Raw genomic sequence first — 13,912 nt, forward strand, 5'->3', positions numbered from 1 at the left:
CTGCTCCTCCCTACCTGCTACAGCGCCATGGGCCAGAGCAGACCCTGGGCTCCTGTCCTGCCTCCTTGGGCTCCCGCTGGCTGCAACTCACCACTTCCCTTGACGCTGATGCCATGGCTTCTCCCCACCTCTACACTGAGCACTATAATGAAATGCACTCAGAGCTAAGTGAAACCAGGTATGTGTTTTAAATTAGCACTATAACAAAACCACGCTAAGTGAAACCACGTTAAGCGGGGGTCACCTGTATGGATGTGTGATATGACACCCAACGTTATATGTGAAATAACTCTATTGGTATATGCAACTGTAATGAACAGTCCCCAGCTCCAGTAATCCAGATTCACGGTGAGACTGGAGAATACCTGAGTATTTCCCGTACCTTGCAAGACATCACCCGCAGAAGGCTAATATCGACAAAGATATCCAACATCACCTCAAATCTGCAAGGGCAATCTTCAGACACCTGAGGAAACGGTTGTTTGAAGATTGTGACATCAGACCCAAAACCAAGCTCATGGTTTATCGAGCAGTTGTGATCCCCATCTTACTGTGCAGATCTGAGACATGGGTAATGTACAGGAGACACCTCAAGTCCTTGGAGAAGTACTATCAACACTGCCTGAGGAAGATTCTTTGAATCCAGTGGGTAGACAGATGCACCAACATTAGTGTCCTCTCCCACGCAAACACCACAAGCATTGATGCAACCATTATCCAACATCAACTTCACTGGGCTGGCCACATCATAGAATCATAGAAAATTAGGGTTGGAAGTGACCTCGGGAACTCATCTAGTCCAACCCACTGCTCAAAGCAGGTCCATCCCCAATTAAATCATCCCAGCCACAGCTTTGTCTAGCTGGGTTTTGAAAGCCTCCAAGAATGGACCTTCCACCACCTCTCTGGGTACCTGTTCCAGTCCTTTACTACTCTCCTAGTGAGAAAATTCTTCCTAATATCTAACCTAAACTTCCCTTGCTGCAACTTGAGACTGTTCCTTCTTGTTCTGTTATCTGCCACCACCAAAAAGTTTAGTTCCATCCTCTTTCAAACCCTCTTCATGTAGTTGAAAGCTACTTTTAAGTCCCCTCTCAGTCTCTTCTCTAGACTAAATAAGCCCAGTTCCCTCAGTCTTTCCTCAGAAGTCATGTGAGGGAGCTGGGGCACCACTTTTGTCACCCTCTGCTGGACTCTCCTACCTGTCCACATCCTTTCTGTAGTGAGAGGCCCAAAACTAGACACAGTATTCCAGATGTGGCCTCACCAGTGCAGAAGAAGGGAATAATCACTTCCCCTGACCTACTAGCAACACACCTACTAATGCAGCCCAGTATGCCATTAGTCTTCTTGGCTACAAAGGCACACTGCTGGCTCACAATCAGCTAATGTACAGCTTTGTCTACTGTATCCCCCAGGTCCTTTTCTGCAGAGCTGCTGTCCAGCCAGTCAGCCCCCAGCCTGTACTGGTGCATGGGACTGTTCTGTCCTAAGTGCAGGACTTTGCACTTGCCCTTGTTGAACCTCATGAGATTTCTTTTGGCCCAATCCTCCAACTTGTCTAGGTCACTGAATCCTAGCCCTACCTCCAGCATATCTACTACTCCACCCAACCTGGTGTCATCTGCAAATTTGCTGGGGCACTATGCCATCTTCCAAGTTGCTGATGAAGACATTGAACAAAACCAGCCTAAGGACTGACTCCTGACTCCACTCGATACCGGCTGCCAACTAGATATTGAGCCATTGATTAACTACTCTCTGAGTCCAATGCTCCGGCCAGTTTTTTTTCCTCCTTACAAGTCCATTCATCCAACCCATACTTCCTTAGCCTGTCTGCAAGAATGCAAGGCTTTTAATATGGTCTCCCACAGCTAAAATCAAGGTATACCCCATCCACCGGTCTCCCCGCATCCGCATCCCCCAGTCTCCCCGCATTGGTCATGCAGATGCCCAACTACACACTCCCAAAGCAAGTATTATACTCAGTCAGTCACTGTGTATGCTCAAAAGGAGGGCAGAGAAGGCATTTCAAGGACATCCTCAAGGTCAACTTGAAAAAAATGCAACACCATTATCAACTCATGAGAGACTATTGCCCCAGACCGCCCCAAATAAGAGGAAGAGTCTGCTGTAAGGATCTCAGTACTTTGAAACTTTACAATAACAACAGGAGATGGAAAAGTAGAAGTGGCAGAAACAGTGTATTGCAGACTGAACCAAGAACCAAGAGCCACCCACCCCGCGTAGAAACACGGGCCCAAGCTGCAACAGTCTGTTGATCCCAGTTAGGCCTCATCTGCCATCTTCAGACACACAGATAAGACAATCATGGAATACAATCATCCTCCACAGCTATAACAAGGCTGTATATGCTATAATATGCCAGTGAGGAGATAAACAGATGTTAAGAGATAAATGCAGGCTCAGACTCATCTCTGACTGGTCACTGCTTCACTCCCACTGCCCAGCCCCTCTGCAAGGAAGTAATACTTAATGAGTAACTTTAGTTTTTGAATTGGGCTTCTGCTCAATTCACAGGTGAGTAATACCTCAAGTCTAAAAAGGTCAGAATAAATGTTTTATGTTGATGCAGTTACCCAGTCTGTAGGTACCATTGTACTTCTTGCACATGCATTTTTTGCCTATGAAAGAACAGGATCAGAACACGTATGGGAGTCTGTGCACACTAACAAAGATAACTCAACTGGCAGAAGATAGAAAAATTATTAATGATAAAATCCGTGCACCATAGATTATCAGTAGGCACTGTTGTTCTTTACAGAGCACAGTGTATATACCAATGAGTTCTTTGATGGCTGCTGAGTCAGATGCACGAGTGACAGTCCTGCCCTGCAGGTAGGGCACACCAACACAATAGCAGTGCTCTGAATCTGAGCAGCAGATTCTTTCCTTCCTTGACACTGCTCATCACAAAACTGGATCCAGTTTGCCTCACAGCACCTAGCTCCATCTGCAAGGTGACTCCACCAACCAGAGCAGCATTCTTCCACTCCTTTCCCGAAGGATGATGTGTCACCTTTGCAAGCATCCTAAAATCTGTGTGGCAATCTGCGTCTTTTCTAGATCCTTTGTGAGCTTCAGATTACCTTCTTCAGGATCCTGTGATTCAGCATTTGCTTGATATGACCAAGCCACCCAAGTCTTTTCTTACTAATCAACGTTCCCATGAATGACATACCAGCACAATTTAACACTTCCACACTTGTGACCCTGTCTTGCCATCTTATTCAAAGAATTGTATGTAGGCATCTGATATGAAAGCTGTTTAGTTTTTTTGATGTTTGGCAAAGGTCATCCATGTTTCCGAGCCATATAGAAAAGTGGATAAAACACATGTCTCATAAATACGGATTTTCTCTTGGAGTTGACAGTTTGTTATTGTTCCATAGATTAACAGACTGGTAAATATTGAGGTTGTTTATACAGAGCAATCTGGACTGGTTAATACACTAGGCACATTTAACATGATTTTTATTCAGCCAAATTCAAGGTCTTATAATTATAACAGAAAATGTAAGCCATACTTTCAGAATGGGGGACTGTGAATTAGAAAATAACAACTCCGAAATGAACTTTGCTATCACATGATAGATAATAAAAATAAGCTCACAGTACCAAGAGGCTGCTAGGTTAAACATCACTAAGTTTGTATACATACAGATGAGTGTGGCATCATCTTTACATATGACATGGGCAAAATGATTATTGGAATATTGCCTCCACCTTGGCATCCAGACTTAAAAAAAAAAGATGGCATCATAATCATCTATAACATGCCTACACAGGGAAAACAATCTGATACTAAGGTTTCTTGCCTCAATAGCAGGAAAAAAATGCATGACATGTTTCACTGGCTGAAATTAGAATTATCCAGATTAAGAAAGAGGCACACAGGATTTTTTGTTGGTTTGTTTTTGTTTTTTTTTACATGAGGAGCACATGGAAACTGGGTAGACTCACCACTGCTTGAAGTCTTTGGAAGTGAATCTCTTTCTAAACATAAGCTTTACTTCAATCAGAAGCTATCTGGCTTGATGCAATACTTAGTGGGTGAATTCTGTGACCTGTATTACTCAGGACATCCTACCAGAATATAGCGATTCCCCTTATGGCTTTAATATAGTAAAAGCTTTGTTATCCGGCACCCATGGGGAATGTGGGGTGCTGGATAACAAAACATTCCAGTTAATTGAGAGGCCTGAACAGGCGTCTTTGCCTGTTCAGGCTGCCGCTTCTCCCGCCACATCCAGGGCGTTGCCACCCCTCCCGCGGGCCCCGAGGGACAGGGAGGCAGGCCCCGGGCAGCCCGCTATGCCCCGGGCTGTGCGGGCTCAGAGAAACTGGAAGTGCCACAGTGGGCACTTCTGGTTTCACTTTACAAGCTGGCATGTTCTATTAACCGGCATGCTGGCTTGTAAGGCAAGGTGCCAGTTAACGGAGCTTTTACTATATATAAATCACACACACACACAAACTAGGGCTAATATCTATCTATAAAAAGCTGAAAACTAGAGCTAAGTAAAGACATTCAAAAAGCCAAAGCCTGAATGAATTCAATCTTTGCAGGTTAGTCTAAACTGTGTAGATTGAACCATGAAGCAAGTGAACAGACATTCACTTTCGATTCTGGAAATGCAGCCACATGCCTACAGTGGCTCAGGCCAGAAGCCAGGGGACACTAAAGTGAGCCCTCCCTCCCTACTGTGCAAGCTGAGGGGGTGGGAGGAATGGCCAGGCCCTGGCAGGCCACTGAGTATGATTGCAGAGGGGTTTAAAACCCCACCCTGGCCTACACAGTCCTCAGCCAGAGTGCGCCTGGAAGGAGGGGGTGGGAAGAACCCCCAGCAAGCTGTTCATGCTGGCCACTCAAGTAGCAGAGGCAGGAAGGTGTGGTCATATCCCATCCCCTGGCTAGCATGCTAAGGCAAAGTGGGTGGGGGGGCAAAGGGAGGAGGGTTTAAATCCCCTTCCCTCCCCTCTCACCACAGCATGGGACCCCAGTGTGGGTCTACCTGGCAGGGACACAGCAGCCCCTAGCAGGCTTTCCCCACCCCCTGCTGCCTGCTAGAGCAGCAGAGGCGGGGGCATGGCCAGACACCAGGCCCGGGCTGGCAGCTTGAGGCAAAGGGGGGGGAAGGAGGTTTTAAACCCCCTGCCCTCTTTCCAGGTCACAGGACCCCAGTTAGGGTCCCCAGCCCCTGCCAGGCCTCCCACACCCTACCCCCAACCCCAACTTGAGAAGCAGGAGCGGGGGGGCATGGCCAGATGCCAACCCTGGGCCAGCAGCCTGAGGCAAAAGGGGTCAAGGGAAGGGGGTTTAAACCAGGTGAGGGCAGAGGGCAGGGGGCCAGGCGCAGGAAGCCTGGCAGGGGCTGCTGTGCCCCTGCCAGGCAGATCCTGGCTGGGGTCCTGTTCTGGTGGGAGAGGGGACAGAGCGTGCTGGCTAGGGTCTGGCCGTGCCCCCCACCCCAAAGTGGGGAGAAGCCTTCCAGGGGATGCTGAACTCCTGCCAGGCAGACCCTGGCTGCAGTCCCAAGCAGGGTTTCCCACCCCCACACCCTTCTCAGCCAGCCAGAGCAATGATAGTGCTCCAGCTAGGGAGCAGAGGGGCAGGGCCAACCCTGCTCCACTGGAGCAGACAGCCCAGCCCAGCCCAGCCCAGGGCTGCAAAGCATCCTGGGATGCTGAGGGACTGTGAGTTAACTTAAACAAGGAAGGGGTCTGAGACAGAGATTCCTTAAACCAGTTTGACCTAAATCAGTCAAGCCTGATACTACATTCAACCAGGTTTATCTTAAACCAGTTTCAGTCATTTTGAAAATGGCTTATGTGCACTGAACTTCAGTTTATGCCTGTAACACAACAGGTTACTGATCACTTAAACTGATTTGTGTAACTTCTGTCCCTAGCCTAGATGAGGTTTTTTCATGCCTTATACGATGCATAGGGGGTGCACATGCACCCCCTGAGAGTGCCAGTGCACCCCCTGTCAGGGCACGCTCCCTGTTTAGGCGGGAGCACCAGTGCCCCCCCCGCGAGTGCTGGCCAGGGAGTGGGGCTGCCAGCAAAAGCAGCTGCACTACTTCCGGAAGTGGCTGTGGGAGTTCCAGAAATGGCATGGACGCTTTTACAGTGAGCGAGATCAACCATGGCGGACACCCCCCAGCAACAGAATGGGCCTCCAGGGGACTGCCCCCCCCCGCACACACAGAGTCACTGACTCAAGAGGCACCAGACACCCATGCTCATACTGGTGTGGTTTTGTGGTATACTGCATGATGAACCCTACACATTGTTTGAACATGCCAAAGTGAGACACCAAAATAGCAAGTGAACAAGAAATTTGGTCTGAAATAATTATTTCAAATCCAAAATACCCCAGTGATATTATTAGGTTCCATTAAAATTTGTATTGATCTTAGCAGAATCAGCATTAAGTTTAAGAAATGTAAAAAAAAAACTGCCAATGCTCTTTGGCAGTATTCTAGTATTCCTAACACCTACTAATAATCAACTTTTTAAAATGTATAAAGTTAAACACTAAGTACTTGATGAATGGCTGGGAAGAAAGAAGTCTTATACATACACCCCCTCACCTTCTTTTTTAGGATATATTCTGGTAAATGCTTTATTTTCGTTTTTTTTTAAATCTGGTATAGAAATCTTTTATTCCCAGTTCTGAAACACCACTGTATTCAGATTCTTAAAATAATACCATGCATCTCAAGATTTGTCAATAATTCACAAAATTTTTAAAATAATACCCAATTTTCCCTTTTTCTCCATCAATACGATTTCTGGTCCTGTTAAAGTTAAGTAAGAGAAGAGTATGGAGTATCAAGTAGTCATAAATATAATATCTGCATTGCCTGAAAGAATATTGTACTACTTCAGTATGAATACTGCACAAAGACAATTACTTTCTTTCAACAGAAGTAGAAGCACTGAAACATCATGAAATGCTACTCTTTCCATTAAATCAGCATAAGAGGACAGAAACAAACATTTTTAAGTTGTGCTATTAACATAGCATGAGAGCAAATAGGTCAGTTATTTTTCTAGCTTTTTTAAATAAAAAGCAATTCGTGATAAACATATTACTTTCATGTTAATATTTGACACATTGTTGCTTTAGTTCTATCCAATTTCCATAAGGATTTGTAATATCTTTAAATGGGAAAGAGTTAAGAACAGACATTGAGGAGCATGGCAATTGCTCCTACATGCAGACACAGCTGATGCAAGTGAGGATAAGGGTGGAAAGGCCCACTCAAAACACAACACACTCTATGTTTAAGCTAGAAAAAAATGTCTGGTAGAAGCTAGCTTGTATAAATCAACCCTGTTTAAACACACAAAAATACATAATGTGCTTAAAATAAATCTCCACGCTGTAAGTCTGTACTATATGCTAACAAGTGTTATTAACATAATTCAAAAATGACTGTCACATGGTTGGGCTTTTTTGTTCTCATCCTTTTCCCATGAGATGGTGTGCACAGTGTTGTATATTTTCTTTGGAGAAAAGCTGTACCTATTGACCTTAAAGCATTTGTTAATCACCACACTGATCATATGATGAGGTTTCCCACTTCATCTTACCTTAACATCGCAAGAGAAAATGGTTCTCGCATTGACATCAAAAAGACATAATGATCTACCCGTGACTGTTTTCACTTCTTAGACTCTGTGTGAACTTGTTTCTGCAGAATCTGACAATTTGTGTCTTAATGCATACTACCTGTTTTAGCTGCCCATGGATAGATGCTGGGTCAAGAAACTTGTAATAAAAACTTTAGAAGTCAACAAACTGCCATCTATTGTTTTCCTCCAATCTGGGTGATGCTAGTTCACTCCATCCCCAAGCAAGGCTGAGTCTCCATTTCATCTGGATTTGATATATATTTCATGTCCATTTGGAGGCCGTGTAATTAACATTATTTTCCTTTGGTTAGTAGGTGGTGCTTAGTCCATACCAAATTTAAACATAATCTAAACTTCTACAGTTTTAAATGTATGTCCTTCTATGAAGTGAAAGGATCTGTGGATGAGGAAAAGCGCAGGCTCAGGGGCGATCTGGTGGCCACCTATAAGTTTATCAGGGGTGACCACCAGTTTCTGGGGGAACATTTGTTCACCAGAGCGCTCCAAGGGATGATGAGGTCGAACGGTCATAAACTACTACAAGACCATTTCAGGCTGGACATAAGGAAGAATTTCTTTACTGTCCGAGCCCCCAAGGTCTGGAACAGCCTGCCATCGGAGGTGGTTCAAGCACCTACATTGAACACCTTCAAGAGCAAATTGGATGCTTATCTTGCTGGGATCCTATGCCCCCAGCTGACTTCCTGCCCTTTGGGTGGGGGGCTGGACTCGATCTTCTGAGGTCCCTTCCAGCCCTAATGTCTATGAAATCTATGAGGGGAAAGCAATAGACATGATATACCTTGGTTTTACCAAGACTTTTGATATCAGTCTCTGTAACAGAGCACCATCCCCAGGGTGGTTGAGAACCCCTGGAGGTGCCCAAGAGTCCTCTTTATTTCAATCCACTTCTGGGAACAGTCTCCCCTTCACTCGCTTGCCATGTCTTGATGTTTCTTTTGGTTTTCAAAGGGGACGCTGCCCCAGGGCTTCCCAGATTGGGTCTTTCCTCCAGAGAACACCCGAAGGTGAGAAGTTCCTGCCTTGAGGGCTGTTGTTACCTCTGTTTGGGCCTTGGCCTATTTGGCCACTGCCCCTTTAACGTGGCTAGGCCTTCTAACCTAGACCCACTATGTTGGACCTAGCTCTGAAGCACAAGCTGTGTTTTCTTCTTTATTGTTGCTGGGCCCCTAGCCTGTCTGCTGCACCCCTGTGGTGCCAGCCTCTCTTACCCCTGTCTGATGTGCCCCTCTGACACCAGGCTCTCTGGCCCATGTTTCTCTGTGCCTTGCACTATTTGCCGGGCACCACTGCAGCTGAGCCTTTAGCTTGCCTCTGGCAGTACTCGAGGTGGTTGTGTGCCTCTGGGCACCAATGAAGCCTCCAAACCTCCCCTTTAAATCTCATCCCAAATCTCCAGTTTCAACTACAACATCAAACACTAAGCCCCTGGGCTATAACAAACAAAAAATAATCAGGGCAACATGCCTGCTTACCCTGCGGCTCCTTTTCTCTGGGTTGCTCTGTCCTGTACCCTGGCCTGCAGAGCTGTTTTCCTTCAATCTCCTGGGCATTCAGGAGCCCATGCTCTGCCTCAGCCTGGGCTGGCTGACCTTTGCTGGCTCAACCCAGGGCTTATGTAGCTCTGACCTGAGCTCTCTCCTGATCATGTGACAGCCCCCAGTCAGCTGACTGGCCTGTGGAGCTACCCTTTAACCCCTGCTCTGCTAGCAGGCTGTGCCCTGAAGATTCTGTCCTTAAAGGGGCTGCCCTGCTTTCTAGTAACAGGGCTAGGGTTCCCTGTTACAGTCTCCCATGACCTACCTCCTCACTAAGAAGCTAAGGAAATACAGACTAGCTGGAAGTACTGTAATTGGATACCTAACTGTTTGGATCATTGTACTCAGGAAATGGCTAGTTGTGGGAAGGTATCAAGTGGTGTTCCCCAGGGGTATGTCCTGGTTCCAGTATTGTTCAACATCCTCATTAATGATTTGGATGATGGGATTAAACACACACTGAGCAAATTTGTGTACAACACCTAGTTGGGTGGAATTGTGGATGCTCTGGAGGGCAAGACTAGGATTCAGAATGACCTGGATAGAGTGGAGAAATGGTCTTGCAATCGACCAGATGAAATTCCACAAGGACAAACTGCAAAGTCCTGCACTTGCACACATACAGACTGGGGAACAAGTGGCTTGGCTGCAGTACTGCAGAAGCACCTGGGAGGTACAGTGGACCATAAGCTGAACGTGAACCAACAGCGTGCTTTTGTTGCCAAAAAAACCAAAGCCAACAGCATCCTGTGTTGCATTACCTGAAGTGTCACTTGCAAATCAAGATAAGTGATTCTTCTGCTTTATTCAGCACTGGGGAAGCCTCATCTGGAGTACTGTGTCCATTTTGGGCCACACACTTCAACAAGGATGTTGACAGTTTGGAAAGAGTCCAGCACAGGGCAACAAAATGATTAGGGGCCTGAGAAGCAAGGCTTATGAAGAAAGGCAGAGAGAACTGGGTTAGTCTTCTCTTTTCTAAGCTAAATGAGGAGGGATTTGATAACAGTCTTCAAATACCTGAAGGGTGATTAGAGGGAGGATGGAGATAGACTTTCTCTGTGTCTGCAGGGGACAGGCTTAAGACCACAGCCTCAAGTTGCAGCAGTGGAAATTTAGGCTGCAGATCAGGAGGAACTTTCTCGCTATGAGAGCAGTCAGACACTGGAATAGGCTACCTAGAGAAGTTTTGAAGGCTCCATGCTTGGGAACTTTCTAAAGCAGATTAGACAGGACAACAGACTGCACCTACTCTGCATCTGTATGGATTCTCATAACATATTAATTTCTGTAACACCTCAACACCGCAGCAGGGGGCTGCATTATAAATTGTTAGGGGCTGGAAGGCACCTTGCAGATCATCCAGTCCAGCCCCCCCGCTCTAGGCAGGAAGACAGCTGGGGTCAAGAGACCCCAGCGAGGTGACTGTCCAGTCACATCTAATGCATTAGATGACCTCGTGAGGTCCTGTCCAACCCTACTTTCCTATGATCCTATTTTAAAGGTTTTCCTTTTAAATTTTCTACAATATTTTATTATTTAAAATGGACCCTGAGAACACTGTGGCCATTAATTCTGCTTCCTTGATCTTCAACCCATAACAATTTGACAGGAGTGAGTGAATGTTGTTTAAAAAAATGGAGACACTGGCACTTATAAACACTCTTTTAATACCAAGCTAGCATGCCCACATGTAAGTAAGAAATACAATATCCAAAATAAATAGATTTCCATTTCAGTTACTGTCAAGTTGTTCATTATCCAGTAGGATAAAGCCTATTCCCTGGGCTGTTCAGTTTTCCAAATTAAACTGGATGCAGGCCCCTGGGAAGTTAATACTTTTTTTGAGCTGTCCCAAAAGGTATCATGATGCACACTGATCCTCGCTTCGGCACCTTTGCAGCGCTCCCAACCCTTGCCAACAACAGATACAGCTGTGCTCTTTCTTTGATTTCTTTTTTCTTAAAAAAGGACAAATAATGTGACCCCACTGGCAATATTAAAAAAATAAACTAGACTATTACTGATGTAACAAGAAACAGTGAAGGTAAACAATACTTTTATTGCTTGTCAAAAAGGAGGATCTTTTCCTTTAAACTTCATGTGGGGGAAAGAGGGGCACATAAATAAATAAATAAATGTCAAGAAATATCATCTATTTCCTATATCCAGTACATAAGAGAACATGATTCATCTCTAATAAAACAAAACTGATAATTAATTAATATTGATTATATTCATATTGTCAATATTCCAAACAGATCTATTTATCATTACCAACAAAAGATGTCAAAAATAAAGAAGCTAAGATTTTTCTGGGGAACAGTGAACCAAAGTTGTCATCTTTCTCCCTCCAAGAAGTTGACTAAAGGTAAATCTATGCAACTCAAAGGCACTCTTCTCTTGCTTTTTTTAAAGTAAATCTTGAGATTTAAAATGCACAGACTAACAGGTTTACCTTGGATTTGAGATGCATCTGGAGATACTGCAGCTATATCATGCTTATACTTCAGACAGCAAAAGTTGCTTCTTCACCTCAAAAAAAATCATGGTCGTCTTAATTAATGTTCCTGTTGTGCCTAAATATTATAGCATATATTATATGCAGAAGTTATAGTTTGTTCAAAAACCCTGTGGTGCAAGGGGCAGGACTATAATTTTAGCTGTCAAAATTCAAATTGTGAATACGCCTGTTAGGATGTGATGCTAGTTATTCATTTATTTTTGAAGAACATTCCTAACAGGCTCTTCTCTATAGCAGACTTTATCTTAAGTTCTCTCAGAACTGCAAAACAAGGCAGTTTGGTAATTGTTATGAAGGGCTAGCACAGAACAGGCACTCGAGCTCTTACTGCTATTGTCTCTGCCATCAAATTTTCCAGACTGCAGGATTAGATGATTCTTCTGTGTAACAAAACATTCCCAGCTGGAATTGCAGTATTGTAACATAAAAGTGCTAGAAAAAAAGTCTAACGCAATATAAGCTAATGATATTTACTTTCTTCTGAGAATGGCAAATTATAATCAAATGTTATACATCTTGCTAACTGTAAGACACATGCATGCCTAAAAGTCATCATGTAAGAGAGAATCAGAAAAAGAAACTTTGTCAACTTTAATGCCACACCGATTTTATACTAGTTCAAGAACTGAACCCGACTAATGGCTACTGATAAGTAATACTATGGGAGAAATGTTAAAAATGAAGTTTTGTGGGAAGAATACAGAAAAGGTGATGGTCAGATTATAGTTTGTGCAGTTATGGTACTCTGGATTTAGACAGGTAAAATGGATCAGAATCTGGTCCCTTGTAATGTGGATGAAAGCACAGTACTAAAATAACTTCCATCCTGCACACCTCACAATTTCACAATCACCTTTCGTTAATCATACAGTAATTATGTTTTCAGCGGGGCTTAAACTTTGTGCCTGAAATTCAATTTTAAATATTTCATTTATGAAAACAGAATGGGATTTTATCCTTCCTTCACTCTACAGTGATAACACTGACAAGAAAAAAGAATTAAGTCTAACATCACAAATGTAAGGTGTCCTCTGTTTGGAATCCCATTTAAAAGCAAATAGTTGAGTATTTGTAAATACAATATTGTCATTCTTAAGGATCATATAGGTTTGCAGTTCATTAGGAAACCTTTAATTATGGACAGGTTTGATTCTAGAAATAGATTTGTGATATTATAGGCAGCAGATATGGTTATATTAAAATATAGCATCCTGCCTACTCCATAGAACACTGGGATCCAATGTTACTGCCAGAACTCCTGGACTCTGAATCAACACCTCTGATTCTATGCAAAGTGTAATTTCTTCTGTCATCATGAAATACTCATTTCAGCCCCTCTCGCTCTCATACACACAGGCCTGGCTCCTAGGCAAGGGTACAGCTATGTTTGAAATCATAATCTACAGAATGAGAATCATTCTATGAAAACTAGGACAACATGCTAAAACTCATTGCTGAGTCTGTTCAGGCAGATAAACTAGTGAGGTGGAAAAAAAAAGAAACATGGAACAGGGAGAGAAAGTGGGATGTGGACACTGAATTAATTGGAAAAAAAAAACAACAACTTAGAAAAAAAAGTTTACTGTAGGAGCCTGGAGAACTACTGCTCTTTTGGAAAAATCAAATGCAGGCAATAAAACTAATGACGGTGTTGCCAAGCCATTTTCTGTATTTAGGCTGGCATCCTATTTTGCCACCATCATGCTATTTAGTGAGTCAGAACTCTTTTTCCATATACAGTTTTTCTATTTTCTCCCTAGCAAAAACATAAGGCCAAGCTGGCTCTTTTGTTTCTAAACTGAACTCCAATTTATATATTTTCTTTACAGACAAGACAGAATTTTTAATAAACTATAAAACCCATTCTCATTGTTTTAAAATATTTTTTTTCATTTAAAATAAGGAGCTTTCATATTTATCTTCATGCCATTAAAATGTGACCAGACAATGTTAGTGCAAAAGAGTATATGGGCCACACTGGTCTATTTTTTGGTGAAAATCTTCTCCTTGAGAAGATCATCAAGGAGCACATTTGTGATGGGCCGGCATCAGAAATGATGCTCAGGGGCAATCAGCATGGATTTATTAGGGGGAGATCATGTCAGACCAACCTGATTGCCTTCTACGATCAGGTCACAAAGGCCATGGATGCAGGTGTCGC

General features: G+C 43.8%; 1 protein-coding gene across 2 annotated transcripts in view; it reads right to left on the reverse strand.

Moving 5' to 3' along the window:
- FAM214A (family with sequence similarity 214 member A) overlaps positions 1-13,912 on the reverse strand; it is a 119,858-nt gene that overhangs the window by 53,410 nt on the left and 52,536 nt on the right. The gene's annotated exons all lie outside the window — the stretch shown is intronic.

Source organism: Gavialis gangeticus, unplaced genomic scaffold, assembly GCF_001723915.1.
Source record: "Gavialis gangeticus isolate Ggan-Ray unplaced genomic scaffold, GavGan_comp1, whole genome shotgun sequence".
In the NCBI taxonomy this organism is placed as follows: domain Eukaryota; kingdom Metazoa; phylum Chordata; order Crocodylia; family Gavialidae; genus Gavialis; species Gavialis gangeticus.